General features: G+C 37.2%; 1 protein-coding gene across 1 annotated transcript in view; it reads left to right on the forward strand.

Annotated features, from left to right (window-relative positions):
* The window catches only part of MYO16 (myosin XVI), a 951,959-nt gene that overhangs the window by 29,328 nt on the left and 906,034 nt on the right, over window positions 1–16,597 (forward strand). The window lies entirely within an intron of this gene.

Below are 16,597 nucleotides of genomic sequence, written 5' to 3' on the forward strand. Positions count from 1 at the left end.
GGACAACAGTTTCCTGGTGTGGGTATAGGTTTCACATGAGCACAAGCAAATATTCTGGGATTTCCATTCTTCTCAATGTCAGCCACAGTTTATTGTGATCTACATAGTCAAATGCCTTTGCGTACCTGATAAAACACAAATAGACATCCTTCTGGTACTACTTTCAGCCAAGAGCCATCTGACATTGGCAGTGATATCCCAAGTGCCATAAACTTTTCTAAACCAGCTTGCATTTCTTTGCTTGTATGTGATATTAGTGTTAGTGTCTGATAATTGCCACATTCTGTTAGATCACATTGTATGGGAATGGGTTCAGTCAATTGGCCAGGTAGTTTTCCAGATTTCTTGGCATAATCTGGGTGAACATATGTAAGTCTGCATCATACATACATACATACATACGTACAGACAGACACGTTACACACACCTTAAATTCCACTTCATCATAACCTGGCAAGAATCCTAATAGGACATTTTCTCTTTTCCTTTTTCACATCATCTTATTCTTAATTGTCAGTGTACTTATCTACAAATTTTGCCTATTTACGTACATGTATACATTTATTAAGATTCAATGGAGCTCTGGTGATGTACTGTGTAGTATGTTGGATTCTTTCCGTAAAGATTTTCAGCCTCAGGAACACAATGGAGGATCACTATGAATCCAAATCCTCTTGACAGAAGTTGGTTTAAGAAGTATGTCTATTTATTAATGTGTATAATCCAGAGAAATATCTTGTCTTATTTACTGACTGCTACCTGGAAAAAAGATAGACAATATCCTTCTTTGTCATTTTACAACTTCTAAAAACCTCCCTGAGGTTCAGCTACTAGTTGGTTCTGACTCAACAACAAGTTAGGTTTTTTAATGAAAGTGAGGGATGGAAAAATTAGTACCTTCATAACCAAAATTAATTAAAAATGAATTTTTTATGTTCACTTACTCAAATATTCTGTAAGAGATACAATTTATGACACATAGTAATCCTCAACATGCTTTTTCTTTCCTGCCTTATATACCATAAAGCGGATCAGTTTTTCTTACATCAATGGACCAGCCCATGGAGTTACAAATGTCTTTGGTATCTCAACACTTATTGCAAATTAATTTGCCTTCCAAATTTGTGTTTTCTTTTTTTCTTCTTTACTCTGCTTACTCGCTCTCTAACCAAAGTTTCTGATACCACTCAAAAAGAGTCCCATGTCCTTGTATGTATCCTTACCCAAGTATTTTATCCCTTCTCTCTCTGTTCTTTCTTCGATTCTGCATTATATCTAGCTGGAAGCCATGGGCTCTGATGTTTATGGGAAAAGAAAGTCATATGTTGGAGGGAAGTACAGAAAGAGACTGCCGAGAAAGGAAGGGGTGTGGAATGCTTTCTGGTCATTCCCAAATCCTTAACATGGATCATTGCCTCTAGACTGTGAGCTCCAAGAGAACAGGGATGATGCCTGCTTTGCTCATTAATATCTGTCTTAGCCTCGTGGTTGGCTCACAGTGGGTGTATAGTGTTTCCAGCTGAATGGGTTAAGCAAAGAGTAGATTTGAGGAGTCACTTGAATGGATGGCTTAATGTAGTACTAACATGAAAACGCTAGAGGGGGATCCAAAAAATATTTTAACAAAATTAATATAACAAGCATTAAAAATGAGCTGTTTCTGAGGATGGAAATTAAATTTTACTTCCCTTCCCCTATATTTTAGATAGATAGATAGATAATCTGTGAAATCTGGTACAGTACCTTTCTCTATTTTCAGTATAGATTGTGAAGGTTCTTACCATTGGCATAAAAATATATTGAAATGTTGATAAATATGTAAGCACATAAACATTTATTTGCCTTAAAATTTCCTAAATCATTAAACAGATGGCTAGAATTAACATCACTAACAGTAATCAGAGACAAAGAATGTTAGGAATATATGAATGAAGGCTGGGAAGAAAAGCATTGTGCTTGGAAGAAAATTGTACAGCAGATAAAAATACTATATATAGTTAGTTAAGTAGCTATTTATGTTATTTTATAGAAAGCAACTAATTTAATAAAATTGATAGAAATAAGAGATAAACTATAAACCAAATAAAATTAAGAATAAAACTGAATGAAAATAATGAAAAAATATATTTATTTGGAAGCAGGAGTGCCATCCACTTCTAAACATACCTCTGGAAATGACGATAGTTATAAAAAGGCTTCAGGTCTTTTGATCATAGAATCGCTATGAGTCATGCTCAACTCGACAACAATCAACAACAACAGCAACATACATGTGTGTATATTTAATATTTGTATATAATACGTATGAATAATTATGTTATTGTTGTTTGTTGTTATGTGCCATTGAGTCAACTGCCACGCTTAGTGACCCTCTGTACAGTAACTGAATCCTGCCCTATTGTAGCCAGTCTTACTGACTTCAACACACCTACCCTCACTATCGGAAGTACTGAGTTAATGTTAATGTATCTCATCCAGGGTTTCCTTGCTTTCACTGTCCCTCTACCCTTCCAAGAATGATGTCCTCCAAGGATTTTTACCCTTTCCAAGACAGACCAGTTTGCTCTCTTGGTGGTTCATGCTATGTTAAATACTCTTCTCCAGCACCACAGCTCAAAGGCAACAATTCTCCTGTCATCCTTAGTCATTGTCCAGCCCTCTGATGTATAGCAAGTAATTGCAAAGACCAGAGCCTGGATCAGGTGCACCTTAGTCTCTAGACTGACATCATACTATAGCACTTTGGAGAGGTCCCTGATAGCAGACTTCCCAAATGCAATTCATCTTTTGAGTTCCTGACTGCTGGTGCCAAGATTGTTGATTATGGAGTCTAGTAAGCTGAAATTGTTAACAAACTCGATCTCTTCTCCATCTATCATGGTGCTGCCAATTGGCAGCAGTTCTCTGGATGAGAATCTTTTTCCTATTGATGTAAAGCTTCAATCCATATTGAAATTGATAGTCTTTGACCTTCCACAGTAAATGCTTCAGGTCCTCCTCAGTTTTGTCATTTTGGTTGATGAGTCTTCCTCCAATCCTGATGCCACATTTCTCCTTAGAAAGTCCAGCCTCCCGAATGATCTGTTCTGCATACAGATTGAACAGGTAAGGAGACAGAATGCATCCCTAATGCACTCCTTTCCTGATCTTGAACCATACAATGTTTCCTTGTTCTGTTCTGAGGACTGCTTCCTGGTCTGAGTACGATTTCACATAAGCACATCTTTTGGGGTTTCCTTTCTTCTCAAGGTTAGCCACAATTTGTTGTGATCCATATAATCAAATGCTATTTTAGTCAATAAAACTCAGAGAGACAATACTCTTGTACTCTTTGCTTTAGAAAAAAAAAAAACTATACCACTAGACTACCAAATACATATACATACATATAAATGTGTGTGTGTAATACACACACACACACACACACACACGATATATACACACACATATATAAAGCACATTTAATTATTTGAAATTGAGTTACTGACTCATAGCTGACCCTGTAGTGGGTTTTATAAACATGTATTGTTGTTTTCGTTGTATGCTATTGAGCCCAAACTCACCCATAACTGACCATCAATGGGTTTTCAGATGGAGTAAATCACATGGGAGCAGATTACTCATCCTTCTCCCATATAGTAGCTGGTAGATTTGAGCAGTGTGCCTTTGGGATTGCAGCACAGATTCTTATAACTATGCCACCAGAGCTTATATATATATATAATTACACTGCCAACCCAAAAGCACATAATTCAAAGCCACAGCTGCTCTTTGAGAGAAAGATTGATAGTCTTATCCTGTGTAATTTATTTCCTCCGAAAACCAGTTCTAAGTTCAGTCTGACTTAACGGCACACAAAAAGCTCATTATGTGCGTGTCTTTGATTTATTGAAAATAGAAGTGGAAAATTATGTGTACAATACATATTAAGTGCCTCACACAGGAACTAGCACCTCTCTTTCACTCTCTTCCTCCCCACCCTTTACTGTCAGTTGAAACCACCAGAGAACTTCTGCTTTTGGATTAGCAACAGCATTTTTTACCACTTTTACCAAGGGAGCTCTGGTGGCTTAGTGCTGCTCTGATGAAGAGTTGTGCCACCAATCTGAAGGCATGCAACTGGTATCCATCCACTTCTCTGCAAGATGAAGATGGACAGTCTCCTCCCATGCAATTTACAGGCTATGGGAACCTGCTGGAAGATCGGGAATAGGTTGGTTCTGACTCAGTGCTACACGACAATATTGCCAAAAGTACAGATATGTCTTAGAGAAAGTGGAACCAGGGTGCTCTTTGTAGACAAGGATAGCACAGCTTTGTCTCACATATTTTGGATAAGTTGTTAGGAAAGGCTAATCCTTGGAAAACGATATCATGCTTGGGAAGGTTGAAGGTCAGGAAAGGAGAGGAAGACCCTCAATGAGACGGAGTTATATAGTGTCTGCAGCAAAAATGGGTTCAAATGTGTTGGGGATGATAAGGATGATACAGGATAAGACAGGCTTCAGAGTTCTAGTTCATGGGGTTGATTACAGGTCTTACTCAACTTGATGACACTTAAAATAACACCACTACCACGAGAGTACCACAGCACAAGGAGCATTAGGGTTTGGTAATTAAAAATGAAATGAAAAAAATAAATATAAGGTAGGTAACACAAGAATTGGTACATACATAATAAAAAAAATAATGCATGTGTTAACTCTGAAGAGGATTAGAGAGAGGACTATATGTTAATGTACCAAATCTGCTTACATGTACTTACTTTAGCCCTTTTTTTTTGTATTTCAGTTTTAGAAATAAATTGTGTTAGACTTGTAATCTTAAATTGTTCCTGTAAATATTCGAGGTGTTAAGTATTTTGTGGAGAAAATTACCCTTCTATTATTTAAGTCATCCTACTGTGAGTCAGTTCAGCTGCTGAAATAGAAAGATAAGGCACCAGGAGTGGCTTATGCTCAAGTGAAGAAAGCTGCCTGGTGCTCAGAAATATTTCACATTCTTAGAGAAAGATGCTGATGACACTCTGTGTTGAAATTGTATAAGCATTTCAAGTTTCGGCTACATTCACATTGGAGTTCTTAGTAAATCCTCCTTTTTTTTATATTTGCTTTACTCTTGGCTGCAGTATGTTGGATCTAGCAGAAGCTCTGATAAGCAAAATGCCATTCATGGTCCTGGAGAGAATGGATGACCTTGAGGCAGAAGAAGGGAAATAACTGACAGGGCAAGTTAGAATTGGAGGATGGTTTTAAAAAAAAACAACTCAGTCACAAAAGGACAAGTACTGAATAAGACAGTTACTGTGTGAATAGGAAAGTGACTGTGGGGTTGGGAGATTGAAAAAAGCAGAGATAGAATGTACAGTCACTGAACCCTATAAGGGATTAGGACACGGTAGGATCACCCTGGGAGGTGAAGAAAGGACAATATGTCTATTGCAATTAGCAAATGTTATGTGTCAAGTCACCTGTGACTCATAGCAACCATACAAAAGCTCTGAAGCCTGGCTTGTCCTGAGTCAATCTCTCTGACTCCAACAGACCTGCCCTCATTGCACTAGTATACGTCCATCTCATCTGGGGTCTTTGTTTCCTGTGCTGCCCCTCCATCCTTCTGAGCGTTATGCCCTTCTCCAACAACCAGTGCTTCTTGGCCATGTGCCCAAAGTATGTGAAAGGGAGCTTCAAAATTCTAGCTTCTGAAAAGAAACTTGGTTTCACCCTATTCAAGACAGACCTCTTTGTTCTTTTGGCAGTCCATAGTATGTTCAAGACTCTTTTCCAGTACTCAAAAACATGAATTCTTCTTTTGTCCTCTTTAGTCATTATCCAGTTCTCTGATACATAGCATGCAACTGTGAAGACTATGGGAGCTCTGGTGGCCTAGTGGCAAGAAGCTGTGCTGCAATCCAGAAGGCATGTAACTTCAATCCCACCAGCTGCTCGGGGAGAAGGATGGGCGATCTCCCCATGTGGGATTAACTGCCTCTGAAAACACACCAGAGGCTCAGCTTTGGGTCAGTTCTGACTTGATGTTACACAACAACAACAACATAGCCTGCATCAAGTGCTCCTTAGTCTCTAGACTGACATCTTTGCTTCTCAGTACACTGTAGGGGTCCCTGACCATAGATTTTCCCAGTGCAATTCATCTATTGATTTCCTCTCTGCTGGTGCCAAGAAAGTTGATTGCTAAGTCAGGGAAGCTGAAATGGTTAACAACCTCAATCTCTTTCCCATCTATCATGGTGCTTCCAATTGGCCCAGTGGTAAGAATCTTTTTGTCTTCTTAATGATAAATTTCAATTTATATTGAAGGCTACAGTCTTCTACCTTCTGCAGCAAGCGCTTCAGATCCTCCTCAGTTTCAGCAAGCAGGGTTGTGTCATCTGCACATCGTAGGTTCTTACTGAGTCTTCCTCCAATCCTAATGCCACATTCTTTTTCATTAAGCCCAGCCTCCCAAAATATGTTCTGCATAGGAACAGGATATAGTTAACTCTTCAGAACAGGAGGGGGAAGGGGAGAAGGAGGGGAGGACGAACTGGGGTGAGGAAGGGCTGGGGCAGTGGGGTATCCACTGTGGCAGCAGAGATTAGTGGTCTGGAGGTGACAGATGAAGAGAAAGACAAGGTGCAATGGGAATTTGATGAGACAATAGTGCCTGAGTTATATAAAACACAGTGCACATGAATGAATGTTTAAAATGCAGTGTACATGAATGAAACCTAATGTATGTGAATGATTATATGGAACCAGCCAACCAACAAGCAAACAGGCAAATGTTTGCCTGCCCTTTCCTCCTTCCCTTGATCTATATTTGAGTAGAGTCTTTCTTACAGATAAATAGAGGTTAGCTATAGTAAATTTTCTGATGCTACAATGAAATCGTTCTAATGCAAAACTTATACTTGCACCAGGAGGCAGTCGTCAGAACAGAGCAAGGGAACACTGCATGGTTCAAAATTGGGAAGGGCTTACGCCAGGGATGCATCCTATCTCCATACCTTTTCAACCTATATGCAGAACAGATTATCCGGGAGGCTGGGCTCTATGAGGAGAAATGTGGGGTCAGGATTGGTGGACTATTTATCAACAATCTGTGTTATGCGGATGACACAACCCTGCTTGCTGAAACTGAGGAGGACCTGAAGCGCCTGCTGCAGAGTGTCAAGGACTGCAGCCTACAATATAGATTGAGGCTCAATGTCAAGAAGACAAAGATTCTCACCACTGGACCAATCGGCAGCATCAGGATGGATGGTGAAGAGATTGAGATTGTACACAGCTTTAGTTTGCTTGGCTCCATAGTCAACAGTCTTGGCACCAGCAGCCAGGAAATTAAAAGGTGCATTGCCATGGGAAAGTCTGCTGTTAGGGACCTCTCCAAAGTGCTAAAGAGCAGTGGTGTCTCTCTGGAGACTAAGGTGCGTCTGATACAGGCTATAGTCTTCGCAATCACCTGTTATGCATCAGAGAGTTGGACAATGACCAAGGAGGATAGAAGGAGAACTGATGCCTTTGAGCTGTGGTGCTGGAGAAGAGTACTGAGAATACCATGGACTGCTAGGAAAACAAATAGATTTGTCCTGGAGAGGGTTAAACCGGGTGGCTCCTTGGAGGCAAGGATTCTGAGGCTCCATCTAACTTACTTTGGACATGTTGTGAGGAGAGACCGGTCCTTGGAGAGTGACATCATGCTTGGGAGGGTGGAGGGACAGCGCAGAAGAGGAAGGCCCTCTATGAGGTGGATTGATTCAGTGACTGGGATAATTGGGATGGGAGTGTCAGAGACAGTGTGAATGGCAGGATAGAGAAGAGTATAGGGATATTGTGCATAGGGTCCCTATGAGTTGCAAACAACTTGATGGCCATAACCTCAACAACAACAGTGAAAACTGGGTTGACTCAGAAGATTATAAAATCTTTAATGTGCACTAAAGACATAATACTTTGAAAAATGAATTCTTATATGAACTTTAAAAATTAAAGATATTCATTAGGTAGTCCATATTTCATCTTGAAAATAAAGTCACATTTTCTGGTTACATTCAAGAGAAGTATTACTTTCAATTCTCAGCGTCCAGATAATTTAAGGATCCGTAAGAATAAATGAGCATAATCTCTAGTTTGAAATAAACTTGTTTTCACTTACATTAAATCCCACTGAAGCAACAAAGACTCCAAAACCAAAAATTTCAAAAGCATCCAAACAAAAAAAACTTACCAACTCATTCACCTATTCAGTGAATAAAATTAATAATTTAACATCTTCCAATTTGAAAGTTACACTGAAACAAATGTGAAAGGAATTAATTTGAAACTACTAGAAACATGACATGTAGCCAGTATTGGATTCAGTTCAATTTAAAATAAGAATAACTTTTTTATGTTTTACCATCTGCTTCACCACGAATGTTTTAAATATTGAATATTATACTCTTCAAAGATTTCACATGTGAGAAAGATTTTTTAATTATGTTGATGATTAGCCAGGAATAGATATTAGTAGTTAGTAATTATTGAAATAATGCATCAAATGTGCCATATTATGTACTCAAACTTAACCATTTAAACATTTTAAAACTTCCAGTATCCTTGCAACTTTCTTTATTGACCATTTAATGCTGTTGTTGTGTACCTTTGAGTCCAAACCAATCCATAGCTGATGCATAGTGGGTTTTCAGAGGCAGTTAATTAAATGGGAGGAAATTTCCCATCTTTCTCCCACAGACAACGGATGGATTTGCACCAAGTACCTTTTGTTGGCAGTAGATCTCTTACCACTAAGCTACCAGAGCTCCCTTATCATTTAATAGTGTTGCAACATGAGGCTTACAGTATAGAAGCAACTGTCCAATGCTCATGTTGTTGCTGTGGTTAGATGTCATCAACTCAAGTTTGACTCATACTGACATTATGAATAATAGATCTGAATGAAGCTTGTGCTATCCTGCCGTCCTCACTAACTCGGATACATTTAGGCTCACTGCTATAGTCACCATATCAATCCATCAGTTGAGTATCTTCCTCTCTTTCATATATCATCCATATTTCCAAGCATGTTATCCGTTTCCATGGAATAGACCCTCCTAGCAACATGTCCAGAGTATGAGAGATGAAGTCATCCTTGCTTCCGGGGAGAACTCTTGTTATACCTTTTCCAAGACATACCTACTTTTTCTTTTTGGTAATTCATGGGATGTTCAGTACTCTTCTCCAACACCAGAACTCAATGGTATCAATTCTTCTTCTGTCACCCTTATTCATTGTCCAGCTGTCAGATGCATAGCAAGTGATGGGAAAGACCATGGCCTCAATTAGGTGCACTTTAGTTTTCCAGCTGACATAATTGCTCTTCATTATTTCGGAGATCCCTGACAAGTGGCCTTGCTCAAAGCAATATGTCCCCTGGTCCCCTGATTGCTGGTTAGACAGATGTTGACTGCAGATCAAAGAAAGATTAAATTATTGACAGTTTCAATCCTTTCTATCATGATGTTGCCTATTGATAGGCAACAATTGCCCAATGATAAGGACCCTTTTCCTTTCAAGCTTTAATGGATAAGATAGTAACATACTAATATATTAATTGCTCACTTAGTTAATTCTTGTGAAACTGCTCTGTTACCGACTGCAACTTATTCATCTTTGCACAACCATGGCTTACATATTGTGTGCTTAAACACTAAATGAATGAATATGTAAGTGGAATGAATATAATTTTCAAGGAGAAAAAAATTAAAATAATGAACTAAGATATTGGTGTCAGAAAAAAATGATAGAAACATGTTTGAATGACGATTTTACTTGAGCTTATAATAATTTTTTATAAAAAATGGAAGACGACTTTATAAAAGATGGCTTAGTTGGGTGATAGACAGTAATGAGATATATCTAGATATATATATTACTTGCCTTCTCCTTATGGATGGATATTAATCTCATAGCTTTGAAGAACATCCATTAATTTGTAAAACGTTTAACATGTGCTAAGTAGTATGACTAGAGTAAAATGTCAAATAAGACATCATCCTTGACAGTATGCAGTTCACAGGAGACACCTAAGCAAATGAAAAAATGAGATTTAAATATTAAGTGCTAAAGTAACCACCACACTAGGTAGAGAAGGAACATAGTCAATCATTGGTAAGCCAATGGCTTGATTGGTCTGGAGAAGTGATGCAGAGAATATTAATTGGAGTTGACCTCTGACACACCATTTTCCAATTGTATTTACAATTCCTCCTTTCAATTATGTGAAAAGTAAATTAGAATATGAGACTTGAGACCTTTTCCATAGCCTTGCTTTGACCTAGTGACCTAGTCTGAAAGGAGTTGAGCTGCCAACCCAAAACCCATGCTTTGTGACTGTTGAGTCATCAGCATGAACCTAAGATGAGACATTTCCAATCCTTCCGTTTATGAGCTGAGAAACCCAATAGAGAATGAGCTATGAGTTGGTTTTGACTTAGCAGGCATGAATTTGAGGTTTCTCGTGTGTGTGTGTGTGTGTGTGTGTGTGAGAGAGAGAGAGAGAGAGAGAGATTTTTTGTAGGTCTCTCCTGAATAAGAAAAGAATTCAAGAATTTGAAAACTTATATGAAGTACTAGATCTAAAATGAAATCAGGATTTATGATGGGGAAAAGCCACTACATTAAAATGGGAGGAATATTCTAACCAAAGAATCTGAACCAAGAAATACCACTGCACATTTGAAACTGATATAATAAAGATAAGAGATGAAAGGGACAATGGCTGGCTTGATTATGTGTGCTTTTAAAAACCAATAAAGAAATTAGTATTCATTCTATTAAATAGAAAAATCATTACATTTAGTGTAAATAATTCTTTCCAGCTTATTCTGAATGTAGTAAAACATATTTGTGTGTCTGGATAATTCTATATAATCTTTTTGTTTGCCATTATGCCTGAAAACACATTGGAATCTATGTAAATGAATGATCATATCCAAATGTGCACTAATGTAATTATTTACTTGAAACATTCTCAAAGTCTTCTTAAATTTTACTCTCTCTTTTAACTGTTGATACCCTAATTAGTTATCAAGTCATGCAATTTTGCTTGTATAGGGTAGATTTTTATGTGTAACTTTGGGAACTACAAAAATGTAATGACATGAAGAAAGAAAAGAGAACACTTCTTAATTTACAATAAAAGGCTAGTGTTTGCTGACATTAAAGACAAAGAAATTGTGACAAATGTAAAAACATATCACTTATGTATATTTAAAAATATTCAGGTAAAGTTTTTCCTAGAAATCAAGTTACTCCCACAAATTAAGTTAAATTAATACATCATATTTTTTTTTACTTTCTAGAGACTATTTATAATAAAAATAATATAAAACATATACATAATTTGAAACATTGGCTGATACAAATGAAAGTTATGCAAATACTAGCTTTTACAAAGTTAATAATATTAACAATAACAGGATGTTAATAAAACATAGCTTAATTAAGTTATACCATGTTTCTCTGTAGGTTCCTTTTTTTTTCTTTCTCCATATCTTTTCTTTTTTTTTAATTGTTATTTTTTTTAAGTACCATGATGAACAAAAGACCTGAATCCTGTTGTATAACTGTCATCCATTCTCTATGTTCATAGAGTTTCCAGAGGCATGTGGTTTAGGAAGTGGATGCCACTCTTGTTTCCAAACCTGAATCAGTCTGGGAGTTCCACCAAACACTGTCCACAATGGGTAACCAATATGACATTAAACACACCAGGGGCATAGCCTTGACTATCACAACAACCCCAAGTTACTTCAGTACAGGAAATTGACATACAAGTGTTATACCACTTAGAAGAATTTTCTCCCAAACACAATTAACATTAGATCTGAGGACGACAGGCCTGAAGGCTCTTTAACCTTTTAAATACAAGGCTCATCGTCTAGCTGGTTAACTATAAACCAAGAAACTTCCAGCCTACAGCTTATTGTTAGCTAAAGCAAATACAAACAGCTGACACCTGAGTGTGAATGGGGGAAGAGAGAACACAAAACACCAAAACAAAACAATCAAACAGTCCATTTGGACCCTCACCAGGACAAGAGAAACCACCTTCCATACTTCACTCATGAGCCTCCAAACTGGACACTAAGTTGGGCCCTACTGCTTCTTAGCTGGACTATGAATAAAAATTATAGAAAAGAATTGATGCCTGTGGTGTTGGAGAAGAGTGCTGAACATCCCATGGAAGGCAATCAGAATGAACAGATATGTCTTGGAGAGGGTGCAGCTGGAGTGCTCTTTGGAGGCAAAAATGATGAGGCTTCTCCTCACATACTTTAGGCATGTTGCTAGGAGGGGCCCATTTCTTGTAGAAGGACATGATGTTGAGAAGGGTCAGCAAAGGAAACGAAGAGCATCAACCAGGTGCCAGGTGGATTGACATGGTGACTGCTGCAATGGGTTCTTGTGTGTCAGGAAATGTGAGGATGGTGCAGGACAGAACAGGGTTCAGGTGTTTTGTTCATAGGGTTATTATTAGTCGTACTTGACTCGAGGGCATCTAACAACAACAACAACAACAACAACAACTGCTTTTTAAATACATGGCCCATCCACCAGGTCCTGGTTGAATTAGCTAAATAAAAACAACCTGTTAATCTCAATTAATACAGAAAAATAATTTTGCAAAAGCCAGATTTTTTTTTAATAAAAAATTGCATAGGATAAAGGAATTTCTTCAACCTGATAAAAAATATCTTGGAAAAAACTCACAGAAAACCTTATAGTTAATGGTGAAAACTTTCAATATCAAGAATAAAAATATACCCTCTCACCACTGCTATTTGACATTGCACTGAGATCTATCTAGATTGATTAACTAGGTATGAGTGCTTAATACATTTGTTTATATTGGAAAGAAAAAGTAAATAGTACTCTATTATGAGATGACAGTTATATATATATAAAATCCTAAAGGATACAAAGACACACAGAGATACATAAAATTAGTGAGTCCAAAAAGCTTAGAGCCTACAAGAGCAGTATGCAAAAATCAGTAGCATTTCTATGAACTACCAATGAAAATCTCAAAAATAAATTTAAAAGACCTATTATATGAGCAATGAAAAATTTGGCTGCATTTTGCCCAAAGGAGTTGATGAGAGTATGCAGATAACAAATCAGGTGTTGGTCCCAGGGTTGGGGTTAGGGGTGTGGGGGGGTACTTACCATGTATCATGTTCCCACCATCACTTTGGTCTGCCCGCATCCAGCTCAATTCCCGCTCTTTGTCCACATATGAGTAGTTAATGATCTCTTCCACAGTCAGCACCTAGCCTCATTTTCACAACTGATATGAGCTTCTCCAATGCTTTTCCCCACAGATATAATCAATCTGTGTAGGCCATAAGGTGAGGTTCATGTGTTTAGTCACGGTTTTTGTTTCTAATAAAGGGTATTTATAATAAATAAATCATTGTACAGAAATATGTCATTCAGTATTCTATATACTTGGACCAGAAGGCAATGGTCAGAACAGAGCAAGGAAACACTGCATGGTTAAAAATCAGAAAGTTGTATGCCAGAGATACATCCTACCACCATACTTTTTTAGTCTATATGCAGAACAAATTATCTAGGAGGCTGGACTTTATGAGAAGGAATGTGGCATCAAGACTGAAGGAAGACACATCAACAGCCTGTTATGAAGATGACACAACCTTGCTTGCTGATTCTGAAGAGGATCTGATGCATTTGCTGCAGGAGGCCAAAGACCGCTGCCTTCAATATGGACTGAAGCTCAACATCAAGAAAACAAAGATTCTCTGACATCGGGGTTGGGGGCAGACTGAGAAAGATGGGATAAATGATATATACTGCATTGAAACAGATGAGAGAGAAAACTATTTAAAGGGGATATGTGATTAGGTATTATTGTCATGACGAGTGCAGAATGAGGACTGCACAGTGGAATGGACTTGGGAGGAGGGATTATATAACAATGAAAGAATTTTTCTTTTACTTTTCAAAGAGAAGAATGAACTTGTTGACAGAGAGAAAAGTGTAACAATGAATGAATGGAAATCAAAATCTCTGTACATTTTCATTAAAATTAATAATAATAAAACCAACAACAACAACAAAGATTCTCATCACTGGGTCATTTGGCAGCATCATGATAGGAGAGAAAAGATTGAGATTGTTAACAGCTTTAGCTTGCTTAGCTCCATAGTCAACATTCTTGGTACCAGTATCCAGACAATCAAAAGATGAATTGCTTTGGGACAGTTTGCTGTCAGGGACCTTTTCAGAGTACTGAAGAAAAATGGTGTCAGTCTAGAGACTAAGGTGCACCTGTCCAGTTACTTGTTATGCATCAGAAGCTGGACAGTGACTAAGGATTATAAGGAATCAATGCCTTTGAGTTAGGGTGCTGGAGAAGAGTATTGAACACACCATGGATTGTTAAGAGAATAATTAGATCTGTCCTGTAGAGGATGAATTCAAGTTTCTCCATGGAAGCAAAGATTTTGAAGCTCTCACATTCTTTGGGAATATTTCCAGGAGGGTCTAGTCCTTGGAGAAGGACATCATACTTGCTAGGGTAGAGGGACAGTATAAAAGAGGAAGACCCTGGATACAATGTACTGACTAGTGACTGGGGTAATGGAGATAGGTGTGTTGGAGACAATGAAATTGGCTCAAGGTAGAGGAGGGTTCAGAGCTGTTGTGCATAGGGTCACTATGAGTCACAAGTGACTCAACAGCACATAACAGCAACAGCAACATTATGTTAGCAATAGTGCATAAAGAAGAAAATTATTAGGGATAAATCTAACAAAGAAGTGCAAAATTGTTATAGAGATGTCACATTGACCGAAAGAATTTTAAGAACAATTACATTTATAGAAAAAAATTCTCACAGCTGGACTTAAAAACACAATCATGATAAATGTAGAGAAGATCACAGTTTTAATTTTATTTAAAACCACAACGAACACTCAGAGAAACAACAGTCAAGATATTAAAAAAATCATATTGCAACAGACAAATTTGCTACCATGAATCTCTTTAAAGTGCTAGCAAGCAAGGATTTCACTTTAAAGACTAAACTGTGCCTAATCCAAACTGCATGTGAAACCTGGTCAGTAAATAGGAAGATTGAAAAAAAAAATGATGTCTTTGAATAGGCAAAGGGTATTGAATATACCTTGGACTGCCAAAAGCACACTTATCTATTTTGGGAAATGTAACCAGAGAGTTCCCTGGAAAAAAGGAGACTCTTTGGCTCACATACTTTGCACATGTCATCAGGACCGGCCAGTCCCTCCAGAAGGAAATAATGATTGAAAAAATACATATCAGTTATAACTGACTCAGAAGCACCCAAGAACAAAACAGCATATTTAAAAATAAAGTATATGTGCACGGATTGGAAGATTACTATTTTCTAAGATACTAATTCTTCCCATACAGGTATACGTATCACAACAGTTATTAGAAAAATGTCACATGGAATTTTTAACAAGATTGATAATTTGTTTTCTAAGATTAATAGGGGAAATTCATGCAACTGAGAACAGTAAAAACAATCTTTAAACATAAGAATAATGTGACAGTGTACATGCTTCTCAATCAGAAAAAGAAATTTGCAGAAATTAAGATAATTTGATATTGATATTAGACTAGACATATAAATAAATTGAATGGAATTGAAAGTAAAGAAGTAAACTCTCACATATTGATCAGGTTTTTTTCCAACAAAAATGCTAACAATATCTCATGAGGATATAATAGTCTTTAATCAAACAGACGTGGGCCAACAGGATAGCAAAATTAAAAAAAAAGTTGAGCTAATAACTCCTTTCACACACAAAAAAAATAATAACTCAATATTGGTCAGATACCTAAATGTAAATGCTAAACTATAATCTTTAAAGACAAATGTAGAAGCAAATTTCAATGACTGAGAATAGGCGGAGTTGCATCACTACCCATTAAGGAAATGCAAATCAAAACTAGTCTATTCAGGGTTTAAACTATCACTTTATACCCACTAGGAACACTACAACCAAGAAGGAAATACTCAGCCATAAAAAGAAATAAGTTCTGATAGGTGCTTTTTCAAGATTGAACCTTTACTGAAAAACTTTCCACACGAAAGGACAAATTCTGTATAATTCCATTTATATTAAATTTCTGGAATAGGCAAGTGCATGTAGATCAAAGTTTATTAGAATTTTACAGGTTCTGAAGAAAAGAAGAAATATATAGTCAATCATTTGCTTAAGGGATTCTGAGTTTAGATTGAAGAAAAATATTTGAAATGGATAGTGGTTATGGATGCACAATGAGGTCGATTTAATGATAATTAATTACAAACCTAAAAATGATCTCACATCAGGAAAACAACATCATTACCATTAGATTGGTAGGAAAAATTAATAATAAATGGAGCAAAGGTTGAGTCTGCCAACAATTTTGTTTTACTTAGGTCCACAATCAATTAGGTTGGTACCAGCAAACAGGAGATCAGGAGGTGTATTGTACTTGGAAAGTCTGTTGTCAGGGACTTCTCCAAATTATTGAGACATAAAGGTGAGCTTCATTCAGGT

Source organism: Elephantulus edwardii, unplaced genomic scaffold (genome assembly GCF_000299155.1).
Source record: "Elephantulus edwardii isolate Elephantulus edwardi_28Jun2011 unplaced genomic scaffold, EleEdw1.0 scaffold00147, whole genome shotgun sequence".
Lineage (NCBI taxonomy): Eukaryota > Metazoa > Chordata > Mammalia > Macroscelidea > Macroscelididae > Elephantulus > Elephantulus edwardii.